The sequence below is a fragment of the Crinia signifera genome, chromosome 6 (genome assembly GCF_055691185.1).
Source record: "Crinia signifera chromosome 6, ASM5569118v1, whole genome shotgun sequence".
Taxonomy (NCBI): domain Eukaryota; kingdom Metazoa; phylum Chordata; class Amphibia; order Anura; family Myobatrachidae; genus Crinia; species Crinia signifera.
In genome coordinates, this window is record NC_139222.1 from 137,545,162 (window position 1) to 137,559,875 (window position 14,714).

Sequence of the window (14,714 nt, forward strand, 5' to 3'; positions counted from 1 at the left end):
TGCCCCGTCCTCGCCCTCTTGGAGGTTTTCTGGCTTTGGAGGTGTTGCCAGGGTCTGATCCTAAAAAATCAGATTGTGGCCCCGATTGTTCGTTATCTGAGGCTGATGTGGAAGATCCGGTATTAAGGCGATAGGGGTTGGGTTGGCGCCTAGGTCTATAGGGCCTCAGGGAACGGCCGCTACCAGAGTCACCTGCCAGCCACCTGTATACCGTGTGGTTCTGGTAGTCGGAGGTAACTACTGTTAGTTTATTCCTTTTGAATGAGATTAATTCCTGTTTGTAGGTGTCTACTTGGGTTCTGATCTTATCAATTAGATTGCAGGTTTTGTCACTCTTAATGGCAGGTAAGTGGGCAATACCGAATGTGTCGATCTCTTGCTTGACCTTTTTGAGTTCGGTACCTACTTCCTCTATCACTAGCAACATAAGGTCGAAGGAACACTTATTTAAGACGCCACACCAGCGACTACAGAATGTCGGGTTGCGTCTGCCAATAGTGGGAATGTTTGCTACACGGAAGCCCCTGGGGATATATTTTTTTCTGTGATATTCAGAAAGAAAATGGCCGTGGAGCGTCAAGTCGGTTTCACGTTTTTTCAGTTTTAGGAGTTTCTGGTATAAGTCAGTAGGTGACTCGGTCGGTAAGGTTTCAAAGTCAGAATGATCAAACAAAACTTTTTCAGCATCATCATCTGTCAATGAGATGATGCCTTGTTCAGCCTGTGTCAGTAAGTTGTCGTCCAGAAAGCCCAGGCCCCCGGAGGCCATGCTTAGTATATACTGGCGTGGAGGTCGGAGAGGTGTGTAAGAGAAGGGGGATATATGTCAGAGAAACAAAGTGAGGGGAGCAGCAGCCGGACAGGGCCCGCTGAATAATCTGGCGTCTACACAGAGACAGTAGTGACTAAGTCTAAACCAATAGTCAAGGCAAATGGTGGTGTGGGTGTCAGGTCAAGAGGTTAAAGTGATCTAGGCACTAAACCCCAAAATATACATATGCAAATGACCGCACTCTCACCCAGGAAAGCAACAGTGGGGTGCCCAACCAAAAGTACAGGCCAGGAGGCTAGTACTCAAAAATAGTCCAGGAATCCACACACAAGGTGTAGAAAGGAGAGCACTCTCCAATCACAAATATAATTTTGTGAAAATCCAGATAAGTTAAATAATGAAATAAAGAGACATCAAAATCCTTAGAGGTAAAGGTGATATAATTGTATGACAGCCCCGACGTTTCGGTCCAAATCAAGGACCATTATCAAGGAGCCTAAGGCATACAGAAAACATAAGTCATAAACACATTAACATTACAGCAGAAATGTGCATAGTTACAGCAAAGTAAAGGTAATTGCTTACATTGTCATCAAAGTATACAGGTAGTCAGCGATGAGGTAATCTCTGCCATGTAGGTCAGGACAAAATCAGCTACCTAAAGAGTGTAGTCCGGGTCACGCTATATATACCCGTAGGAAGGGGTTAAAGAGCAAGGATATCGCGCCATAATAGCCTGCGTGTCAGGCTGCTGGAGCGCAAGACGATTTCCGGAAATGCCGGAAGTCAAGTGGTCTGTGGAACGCACTTGACACGCACAGCTTCCGGGTTGCCGGGCGCTGTGTCACAGTAATAGGAGTACGGAGCAACGGGAGAATAATGCGCTGAAGCGAACTAGTTGCACACTGTCAGTGATTGATCAAGGGTCAATCAAGACCTACTTGAATGCCAAATAGTCTAATAGTGGTTTAAAGGGATCGCGCATGTTAGAGATGACCCCAATTTGGTCATTCGCCCAGCTGACAAGGGTGGGGCAGTGGTGGTACAAAACTGGTCTGACTACCATACTGAAATACAGCGCCAACTGGCTGACAGCAACACATACCAAGCGGTACCACAGAACCCAATCCCAGAATTCAAAAAAAGAATCGATAGACTACTCATCGACGGCTTGACTCACCAGTGGATCACCAAAGAGACCCTTGAATACCTGACAGTAGACTTCCCTGTGTGCCCCATCATATACACCCTACCCAAGATCCACAAGTCCCACTCTCACCCACCGGGAAGACCCATTATCTCCGCCAGACTCTCCCTATTACAACCCCTAGCCATCTTTGTGGACAATTTTTTGCAACCGCTGGTGACTTCCGGCAATACGTATGTCCGAGACACCACGGACTTCATTGGAAAATTGAATACCATCAAGTTCCCAGCAAACCCGGTACTATTGGCCACAATGGACGTGTGCTCTCTGTACACGGTGATCCCGCACACAGACGGCCTACGGGTACTGAAATCCAAGTTGGATACCCGACCTACCCGTGAACCACCCACCAACTTCTTGGTTGATCTATCGGAAGCAATCCTGAAATGCAACCACTTCCTCTACCAACGCAAATATTACATACAGGTGTCAGGGACTGCGATGGGTTCTAATTTGGCCCCATCGTACGCCTGCCTGTATATGGCTGACTTCGAGGAGACCCACATCATGCCACAATATGGCCATCAGATCCTCTTCTATAAGCGTTACATCGACGATGTGTTCCTAATCTGGTCTGACACAACAGAAGCTTTCAATCAGATGGTTCAATCCCTGAATGAGCTCAATTGTCCGATAAAATTTACACATCTCAGTGACCAGCAGTCCATAAACTTTCTGGACATCAATATCTCCATCAAGGATGGCACTCTGCATACCAGCCTCTTCAGGAAACCAACAGATCGCAACACATTACTCTCAACAACTAGCCAACACCCTCCGGCTCTCAAGGAACACTTACCCATCTCTCAATACATGCGGGTTATCAGAAACAACTCCGACCAAGCTACGATGGAAGTTCAACTCCAAGAAATGACCCACCGATTCTCCGAACGTGGTTACTCATCCATTACCCTCAAACGGTGCCTTGCCAAAGCCAGATCCAACTTGCTGCGACCACGGCTTAACACCCCGACTACACCTAAAACACCTCCACGAATGGTGTTTGTAAACCAGTACGATCACGTATCTTCTAACGTCCAGAAAAGTCTAAGGAAGCATTGGCCCATCATCTCCACTGACAAAAACCTTAAGTTACAACATTATGGACCCCCAATGATTGCCCATAAGAGAGGACCTAACCTGAAGCAATTACTTATGCGCCCAATGGTGAATCCTACACCAGATAGCAACATTACCTGGCTGCATACTAAACGCCCTGGATGCTTCCGCTGCACTGGATGCACAACCTGCAGCAGTATGACCCCTGGCCCTACCTTCCCGCACCCCTATTCGGGAAAACCAATAAAAATCAAATATCGCCTCCATTGCCAAATGGACCACATCATTTATCTCTTGAACTGCCCGTGTGGACTGGCCTATGTAGGCATGACCTCCAGGAAATTTAGAGAGAGGATGGCAAACCACAGGAACTCCATCCGTAATGCACTTGAAACTAAGAAAGCAGATTTGCCTATCCCCCGACATTTCCTTGCAGCAGGTCATCAGAATGCCAATCTCCGGTGCCGACTCATTGATTGGGTACCCCCATCTCCCCGTGGGGGTGACAGGGGCCTGAGACTAAAAAAACTTGAAAGCCACTGGATCCATAGACTTGACACAATTGCACCCAGAGGTCTCAACGAGAACAACCCCCTGTCCATTTTCCTGAGACCATCTTAAAACACCCATTGTCTGCCCACATATATGTCTGTTTACAATACCTGCTGTCTCTTGGTGCTGATGTGAATATTGTTTGTCTCATTGGACCACCTACCTCCCATTGTATTATCCCTTCCAGTATGCCCTCTCCTTCCCGTATCACCAACAGGTGTTTAATATAGATGTATATATATGCATAGCCTTATCCGTATGTATACTCTGTATCCACAGTGTACCTGCCTTTTTTTCTGTATATGCGTGAACATACCCGTTTGTATGCATTATTAACCCCCGGTACTCATTCAGTTCTATAATACTAGGTGTCATCCCAGGTTTATACCTCCCTGTACCCCCTTATGCTTATTCTCATCTCCGCTGGTTTATATCCAGACTTACTTTCATAATTTTATCTCTCTCCGCTTTAGCACTCCCGGACATTTTATGATATAGTTATTTATTTTTTTCATCCACTTTGTTTCGTTGCTTGCCATACCTCTATACAGTGCTCTTTGGCACTCGTTCTGGCCCCTTATTACCATTAGAATATATTATTCCCTCTTTTTCTACTCTCTCCCCCCTCCAGCACTCCCCTGCCTCTGGCACCGGCTCCCGCTATTTACCCTAACATGCGCGATCCCTTTAAACCACTATTAGACTATTTGGCATTCAAGTAGGTCTTGATTGACCCTTGATCAATCACTGACAGTGTGCAACTAGTTCGCTTCAGCGCATTATTCTCCCGTTGCTCCGTACTCCTATTACTGTGACACAGCGCCCGGCAACCCGGAAGCTGTGCGTGTCAAGTGCGTTCCACAGACCACTTGACTTCCGGCATTTCCGGAAATCGTCTTGCGCTCCAGCAGCCTGACACGCAGGCTATTATGGCGCGATATCCTTGCTCTTTAACCCCTTCCTACGGGTATATATAGCGTGACCCGGACTACACTCTTTAGGTAGCTGATTTTGTCCTGACCTACATGGCAGAGATTACCTCATCGCTGACTACCTGTATACTTTGATGACAATGTAAGCAATTACCTTTACTTTGCTGTAACTATGCACATTTCTGCTGTAATGTTAATGTGTTTATGACTTATGTTTTCTGTATGCCTTAGGCTCCTTGATAATGGTCCTTGATTTGGACCGAAACGTCGGGGCTGTCATACAATTATATCACCTTTACCTCTAAGGATTTTGATGTCTCTTTATTTCATTATTTAACTTATCTGGATTTTCACAAAATTATATTTGTGATTGGAGAGTGCTCTCCTTTCTACACCTTGTGTGTGGATTCCTGGACTATTTTTGAGTACTAGCCTCCTGGCCTGTACTTTTGGTTGGGCACCCCACTGTTGCTTTCCTGGGTGAGAGTGCGGTCATTTGCATATGTATATATATATATATATATATATATATATATATATATATATATATATATATATGTAGAAGAAATGTCCCGCACTCTATTCCTGAAAATAACAGCGCGTCTGGTGCTTGAAATCCCAGTTGGGAGAAATATATGCACAAATGTATCTAGCACTCAGACTAAGTTGCAGCTTTCATAGCAAAGAATACAAAACCACAGGTTCTGTTGTCGACGTTTCGGACCTTGAAGTCCTTTATCAAGACATTTTGGGCCTTATTCTGGTCGGTGCGTCCGGATCCGATTATGCGGCCAGGCCTGTGCGTGCGAAACCCCGCCTTCCATACGGATCGCCAACTCCGTCCGTACGCGGTAAGAAGCTGGCCGAACCTCAGACCACACAGACATTTTTCCTTGCAAAAGCAGGGATCTGGGCGGGCAGCTGACATCCGACGATGTCATATGTCCGCCCCCTACACGTGCGTCACGGCCGCATTACCATACGTACGCCCAGCATTTGCATGGGAACGCCCATGAAACGCGGGGCGTATGCATATGGTAATGAGCACAAATAGCCCTTCACGCCCCTCTCCACCCCCTGTTCGGAGTGTTCACATATCATGCGGGACTTGGCCGTACGCCCCGCTCGCACATGCGCAGAGACGCCTCTGCACATGCGCAGACACAAAACATCGGCGGCCCGAACGCACGATATATCCGCACCGACCAGAATAAGGGCCTTTATGTCTTGATAAAGGACTTCAAGGTCCGAAACGTCGACAACAGAACCTGTGGTTTTGTATTCTTTGCTATGAATGCTGCAACTTAGTCTGAGTGCTAGATACATTTGTGCATATATATATATATATATATATATATATATATATATATATATATATATATAATATATACACACACACACAAGAGAGAGAGCGCAATTTTGGAATGCACACTAAGTAATGGGCTGTGGGTGCCCGGTCCAATAATTGATACTAAAGCAATGTGTTAAACCGAAGTATAACACAAACCACCAGCACACCACCAAAATAATGCTTTTAAAAATTTTATGAGAAAAAAATGCAAAAAGTAGCCAGAAAAATTCTTACAAAATACAGAAAGTACATTGCACAAACATGGAAGCTTACTATACTGCACTTAAAGGCAAGCATCGCAGATTCTACTGTCCTGTGTATACCCACAGGACATACAGGTACACAGTTACAGTTATACTTGCGGCTGCCGCTCCTTACACTGCGGAGTCTGTCACTCGTGCTCCCGCTGCCCAGCTCTCCTGGTCCTGCTCTTATTGCCGCACCTCGGTTCTCCCTCTCCGCTGTCTCTCCTACTCCTGGCGCCGCTCTTGATCCTGCTCCAGCTGCCGCACCATATAAATTCTCCGCTCCCACGCCCGGCCTCCACCGCTAATCCGGCCACCGCTACCCACACAGCCCCCCGGCATTTAAATATCACAAGGGACATAATGATGTCACAACATCACCCATGCAGGCCCCTGGAACGTCACGGTCGGGACAAAAAACCGGGAGGAACCTAGGGATTTGCGGGGGAGCGGGAGGAGGATTCAAAAACCGGGAGCCTTCTGCTAAATGCGGGAGCCTAGGCAACCCTGCTCCCGTACCTGACAGCGCCCCCCCCCCCCTCCAGCGCCCGGTGCGCGTGACCCCCAAGCCCCCCCTAGTTACGGCCCTGCTCAGGGCCATCTTAACAGCATTACAGTATGGGCCCCAGGGCAAAGCAGTGCAGCGGGGCCCCTGCCTACACAACTTCACCTCTCTCAGTGCTCCTCACAGATAACGTTGGACATGATGCCATAATGCCCCACAATCAGTGCGACCACTGGAGGCGGGGGAGGATTGGGGGAGCAGGAGGAGGGACGTTGGCCGGCACTGGCCAGTGCTAACGGGATTGCAGTAAGCAACATTTTATTTAGATTTTTTATTTGTGTTGCCTTAGGCTGCTCTGGGGTCCCTATGCTTGTGGGGCCCCCAGGCAGTAGCCCACCCTGTCTAGTGGTAAAGGCTGTCCTGCCTATGCTATGACTATTCAGACTGAAGACATACATTCTGCAGCTAACATGCCCCCAGCATGTCAGTAGCATTGTGGATCTGCAGGGAACACAGTGTTCTATACTGATGGAGCCACACTCATTTGGTGAGCTTGCCAGGACAGGGAATCGCAAGTGCCTCACACACTCGCGCATCCAGTGCAGCGAATGGGGCACACAAGCGTCTCTTACTAATGCGCGCCTCATCTGCACCGTGGATGTAGCTCTTTAATATATTTCCAGGCAAATTTCAAATAATGACAATCCCCCCTGGATTTAGATGAGCTAAAATGATCTAAATACTAGTGTGGTGAATAGCATTTTGTTATGGTGTTTGTGTGTTTATTATACAGTATGTTTTTGCAGGTGCAAAACAGGTCCCAGCAGCCACTATATGCAAAGGAAACCTATACTTTAGGTTCTGTGAGAGCTGAACAGGTCTATAACCCTCAGCTCCTGACCTGGCCCCTATAAGCATAGGCTGCCAGGCTTGCTGGGATCAGGAAGGTCAATCTAGTACCCCTACATACTAAATGATATGTGGCTCTAGTCTATACTAAACACTGATCAAGACCTACTTGAATGCCAAATAGTCTAATAGTGGTTTAAAGGGATCGCGCATGTTAGAGATGACCCCAATTTGGTCATTCGCCCAGCTGACAAGGGTGGGGCAGTGGTGGTACAAAACTGGTCTGACTACCATACTGAAATACAGCGCCAACTGGCTGACAGCAACACATACCAAGCGGTACCACAGAACCCAATCCCAGAATTCAAAAAAAGAATCGATAGACTACTCATCGACGGCTTGACTCACCAGTGGATCACCAAAGAGACCCTTGAATACCTGACAGTAGACTTCCCTGTGTGCCCCATCATATACACCCTACCCAAGATCCACAAGTCCCACTCTCACCCACCGGGAAGACCCATTATCTCCGCCAGACTCTCCCTATTACAACCCCTAGCCATATTTGTGGACAATTTTTTGCAACCGCTGGTGACTTCCGGCAATACGTATGTCCGAGACACCACGGACTTCATTGGAAAATTGAATACCATCAAGTTCCCAGCAAACCCGGTACTATTGGCCACAATGGACGTGTGCTCTCTGTACACGGTGATCCCGCACACAGACGGCCTACGGGTACTGAAATCCAAGTTGGATACCCGACCTACCCGTGAACCACCCACCAACTTCTTGGTTGATCTATCGGAAGCAATCCTGAAATGCAACCACTTCCTCTACCAACGCAAATATTACATACAGGTGTCAGGGACTGCGATGGGTTCTAATTTGGCCCCATCGTACGCCTGCCTGTATATGGCTGACTTCGAGGAGACCCACATCATGCCACAATATGGCCATCAGATCCTCTTCTATAAGCGTTACATCGACGATGTGTTCCTAATCTGGTCTGACACAACAGAAGCTTTCAATCAGATGGTTCAATCCCTGAATGAGCTCAATTGTCCGATAAAATTTACACATCTCAGTGACCAGCAGTCCATAAACTTTCTGGACATCAATATCTCCATCAAGGATGGCACTCTGCATACCAGCCTCTTCAGGAAACCAACAGATCGCAACACATTACTCTTAACAACTAGCCAACACCCTCCGGCTCTCAAGGAACACTTACCCATCTCTCAATACATGCGGGTTATCAGAAACAACTCCGACCAAGCTACGATGGAAGTTCAACTCCAAGAAATGACCCACCGATTCTCCGAACGTGGTTACTCATCCATTACCCTCAAACGGTGCCTTGCCAAAGCCAGATCCAACTTGCTGCGACCACGGCTTAACACCCCGACTACACCTAAAACACCTCCACGAATGGTGTTTGTAAACCAGTACGATCACGTATCTTCTAACGTCCAGAAAAGTCTAAGGAAGCATTGGCCCATCATCTCCACTGACAAAAACCTTAAGTTACAACATTATGGACCCCCAATGATTGCCCATAAGAGAGGACCTAACCTGAAGCAATTACTTATGCGCCCAATGGTGAATCCTACACCAGATAGCAACATTACCTGGCTGCATACTAAACGCCCTGGATGCTTCCGCTGCACTGGATGCACAACCTGCAGCAGTATGACCCCTGGCCCTACCTTCCCGCACCCCTATTCGGGAAAACCAATAAAAATCAAATATCGCCTCCATTGCCAAATGGACCACATCATTTATCTCTTGAACTGCCCGTGTGGACTGGCCTATGTAGGCATGACCTCCAGGAAATTTAGAGAGAGGATGGCAAACCACAGGAACTCCATCCGTAATGCACTTGAAACTAAGAAAGCAGATTTGCCTATCCCCCGACATTTCCTTGCAGCAGGTCATCAGAATGCCAATCTCCGGTGCCGACTCATTGATTGGGTACCCCCATCTCCCCGTGGGGGTGACAGGGGCCTGAGACTAAAAAAACTTGAAAGCCGCTGGATCCATAGACTTGACACAATTGCACCCAGAGGTCTCAACGAGAACAACCCCCTGTCCATTTTCCTGAGACCATCTTAAAACACCCATTGTCTGCCCACATATATGTCTGTTTACAATACCTGCTGTCTCTTGGTGCTGATGTGAATATTGTTTGTCTCATTGGACCACCTACCTCCCATTGTATTATCCCTTCCAGTATGCCCTCTCCTTCCCGTATCACCAACAGGTGTTTAATATAGATGTATATATATGCATAGCCTTATCCGTATGTATACTCTGTATCCACAGTGTACCTGCCTTTTTTTCTGTATATGCGTGAACATACCCGTTTGTATGCATTATTAACCCCCGGTACTCATTCAGTTCTATAATACTAGGTGTCATCCCAGGTTTATACCTCCCTGTACCCCCTTATGCTTATTCTCATCTCCGCTGGTTTATATCCAGACTTACTTTCATAATTTTATCTCTCTCCGCTTTAGCACTCCCGGACATTTTATGATATAGTTATTTATTTTTTTCATCCACTTTGTTTCGTTGCTTGCCATACCTCTATACAGTGCTCTTTGGCACTCGTTCTGGCCCCTTATTACCATTAGAATATATTATTCCCTCTTTTTCTACTCTCTCCCCCCTCCAGCACTCCCCTGCCTCTGGCACCGGCTCCCGCTATTTACCCTAACATGCGCGATCCCTTTAAACCACTATTAGACTATTTGGCATTCAAGTAGGTCTTGATTGACCCTTGATCAATCACTGACAGTGTGCAACTAGTTCGCTTCAGCGCATTATTCTCCCGTTGCTCCGTACTCCTATTACTGTGACACAGCGCCCGGCAACCCGGAAGCTGTGCGTGTCAAGTGCGTTCCACAGACCACTTGACTTCCGGCATTTCCGGAAATCGTCTTGCGCTCCAGCAGCCTGACACGCAGGCTATTATGGCGCGATATCCTTGCTCTTTAACCCCTTCCTACGGGTATATATAGCGTGACCCGGACTACACTCTTTAGGTAGCTGATTTTGTCCTGACCTACATGGCAGAGATTACCTCATCGCTGACTACCTGTATACTTTGATGACAATGTAAGCAATTACCTTTACTTTGCTGTAACTATGCACATTTCTGCTGTAATGTTAATGTGTTTATGACTTATGTTTTCTGTATGCCTTAGGCTCCTTGATAATGGTCCTTGATTTGGACCGAAACGTCGGGGCTGTCATACAATTATATCACCTTTACCTCTAAGGATTTTGATGTCTCTTTATTTCATTATTTAACTTATCTGGATTTTCACAAAATTATATTTGTGATTGGAGAGTGCTCTCCTTTCTACACCTTGTGTGTGGATTCCTGGACTATTTTTGAGTACTAGCCTCCTGGCCTGTACTTTTGGTTGGGCACCCCACTGTTGCTTTCCTGGGTGAGAGTGCGGTCATTTGCATATGTATATATATATATATATATATATATATATATATATATATATATATGTAGAAGAAATGTCCCGCACTCTATTCCTGAAAATAACAGCGCGTCTGGTGCTTGAAATCCCAGTTGGGAGAAATATATGCACAAATGTATCTAGCACTCAGACTAAGTTGCAGCTTTCATAGCAAAGAATACAAAACCACAGGTTCTGTTGTCGACGTTTCGGACCTTGAAGTCCTTTATCAAGACATTTTGGGCCTTATTCTGGTCGGTGCGTCCGGATCCGATTATGCGGCCAGGCCTGTGCGTGCGAAACCCCGCCTTCCATACGGATCGCCAACTCCGTCCGTACGCGGTAAGAAGCTGGCCGAACCTCAGACCACACAGACATTTTTCCTTGCAAAAGCAGGGATCTGGGCGGGCAGCTGACATCCGACGATGTCATATGTCCGCCCCCTACACGTGCGTCACGGCCGCATTACCATACGTACGCCCAGCATTTGCATGGGAACGCCCATGAAACGCGGGGCGTATGCATATGGTAATGAGCACAAATAGCCCTTCACGCCCCTCTCCACCCCCTGTTCGGAGTGTTCACATATCATGCGGGACTTGGCCGTACGCCCCGCTCGCACATGCGCAGAGACGCCTCTGCACATGCGCAGACACAAAACATCGGCGGCCCGAACGCACGATATATCCGCACCGACCAGAATAAGGGCCTTTATGTCTTGATAAAGGACTTCAAGGTCCGAAACGTCGACAACAGAACCTGTGGTTTTGTATTCTTTGCTATGAATGCTGCAACTTAGTCTGAGTGCTAGATACATTTGTGCATATATATATATATATATATATATATATATAATATATACACACACACACAAGAGAGAGAGCGCAATTTTGGAATGCACACTAAGTAATGGGCTGTGGGTGCCCGGTCCAATAATTGATACTAAAGCAATGTGTTAAACCGAAGTATAACACAAACCACCAGCACACCACCAAAATAATGCTTTTAAAAATTTTATGAGAAAAAAATGCAAAAAGTAGCCAGAAAAATTCTTACAAAATACAGAAAGTACATTGCACAAACATGGAAGCTTACTATACTGCACTTAAAGGCAAGCATCGCAGATTCTACTGTCCTGTGTATACCCACAGGACATACAGGTACACAGTTACAGTTATACTTGCGGCTGCCGCTCCTTACACTGCGGAGTCTGTCACTCGTGCTCCCGCTGCCCAGCTCTCCTGGTCCTGCTCTTATTGCCGCACCTCGGTTCTCCCTCTCCGCTGTCTCTCCTACTCCTGGCGCCGCTCTTGATCCTGCTCCAGCTGCCGCACCATATAAATTCTCCGCTCCCACGCCCGGCCTCCACCGCTAATCCGGCCACCGCTACCCACACAGCCCCCCGGCATTTAAATATCACAAGGGACATAATGATGTCACAACATCACCCATGCAGGCCCCTGGAACGTCACGGTCGGGACAAAAAACCGGGAGGAACCTAGGGATTTGCGGGGGAGCGGGAGGAGGATTCAAAAACCGGGAGCCTTCTGCTAAATGCGGGAGCCTAGGCAACCCTGCTCCCGTACCTGACAGCGCCCCCCCCCCCCTCCAGCGCCCGGTGCGCGTGACCCCCAAGCCCCCCCTAGTTACGGCCCTGCTCAGGGCCATCTTAACAGCATTACAGTATGGGCCCCAGGGCAAAGCAGTGCAGCGGGGCCCCTGCCTACACAACTTCACCTCTCTCAGTGCTCCTCACAGATAACGTTGGACATGATGCCATAATGCCCCACAATCAGTGCGACCACTGGAGGCGGGGGAGGATTGGGGGAGCAGGAGGAGGGACGTTGGCCGGCACTGGCCAGTGCTAACGGGATTGCAGTAAGCAACATTTTATTTAGATTTTTTATTTGTGTTGCCTTAGGCTGCTCTGGGGTCCCTATGCTTGTGGGGCCCCCAGGCAGTAGCCCACCCTGTCTAGTGGTAAAGGCTGTCCTGCCTATGCTATGACTATTCAGACTGAAGACATACATTCTGCAGCTAACATGCCCCCAGCATGTCAGTAGCATTGTGGATCTGCAGGGAACACAGTGTTCTATACTGATGGAGCCACACTCATTTGGTGAGCTTGCCAGGACAGGGAATCGCAAGTGCCTCACACACTCGCGCATCCAGTGCAGCGAATGGGGCACACAAGCGTCTCTTACTAATGCGCGCCTCATCTGCACCGTGGATGTAGCTCTTTAATATATTTCCAGGCAAATTTCAAATAATGACAATCCCCCCTGGATTTAGATGAGCTAAAATGATCTAAATACTAGTGTGGTGAATAGCATTTTGTTATGGTGTTTGTGTGTTTATTATACAGTATGTTTTTGCAGGTGCAAAACAGGTCCCAGCAGCCACTATATGCAAAGGAAACCTATACTTTAGGTTCTGTGAGAGCTGAACAGGTCTATAACCCTCAGCTCCTGACCTGGCCCCTATAAGCATAGGCTGCCAGGCTTGCTGGGATCAGGAAGGTCAATCTAGTACCCCTACATACTAAATGATATGTGGCTCTAGTCTATACTAAACACTGAATGGTAATGTTAAAGATATCATACAGTGACATCACCGAGACCCCTGCCAAACATGCAGTCACTAACCATATTCTTAGATCTAATTGCATGTTCAGACAATAGAGGATATCATTGACAATGCATATCATTAACGAAAATCATATAGTCGGTACCCAGCTTAAGGGAAGGGGTAGACTGTACTGAGACCATAGGTGCCAATTTATGTTTTTGCTGGTGGGTGCTCAAGCCAAAAATATAGGTGAGTGGCTTCACGAGGAAGAGGCATGACCACAAAATAATAACAATTTATATTATACAGCACAGTTGTCTCCAATATTCCAATTACTTCAGCAGAGTTCCCCTTTATACACATTACAGCAGCAGAGTCCCCCTTTGTTTTACACATTACAGCAAAGCAAGGGGGGGGGGGGGGGATATACATATATTATTATTTTTTGCATGTAGAGTAAAAACTGTCTGCTTTTGCATGTAGCACACATTCATTATGTTTGCAATGAAATTTAGACATTTAGATTTCTGTTTGGATACACCCCTCTTTCATCTTTACATCTAACCCCCCTCTGCAGTGCAACATGGTTTTGCCCAGGTGCAAATTTGCTTGCCATACTTGCCTGCTTCTTTAGTGTCATCTCCAGAAGAAGCTTGGAGAGGATACACTTCAGACCACTTAGGGAGAGGGGACATTCTGGCCACCAACACAGACAAATACTCGTAATTTGCAGGTCTGCCATGGGGGGATGGAGCTAAGTGATGCAATTCATCATTTAGTCCCACCCCCTTCCTGCGGCCCACACGATTGCCGGTGAATGTCACACTATACTGTTTACAAGATGTGGGAGATCTGCTTACTCTTTCAGGGCTGTGTTGAGCTTCCCCAAAGATTAGGTGTCTTCTTGAAATATGATTTTTGCCTTGCTGCTCCCAAATTCTAGATACGCAGCCTTGAGCTCAGCGGATAATCTGAAAGCAATTGTGGTTACCCATAGTATTTTACTGTGCACTTGATAAATGAGATTCACAGTGTAGGTGGCAGGCCCTGTTTTACTCACCAATTAATCTCCAGTCATTAGAATACTATGGGTGAAACATTGTCAGCATAAGACAGAAATTAGATCTAAAGACTTGACAATAAAAGCACAGCAACACAGCTATGTAGCAACAGAAGCAAGAGTGGTACAAGTGTG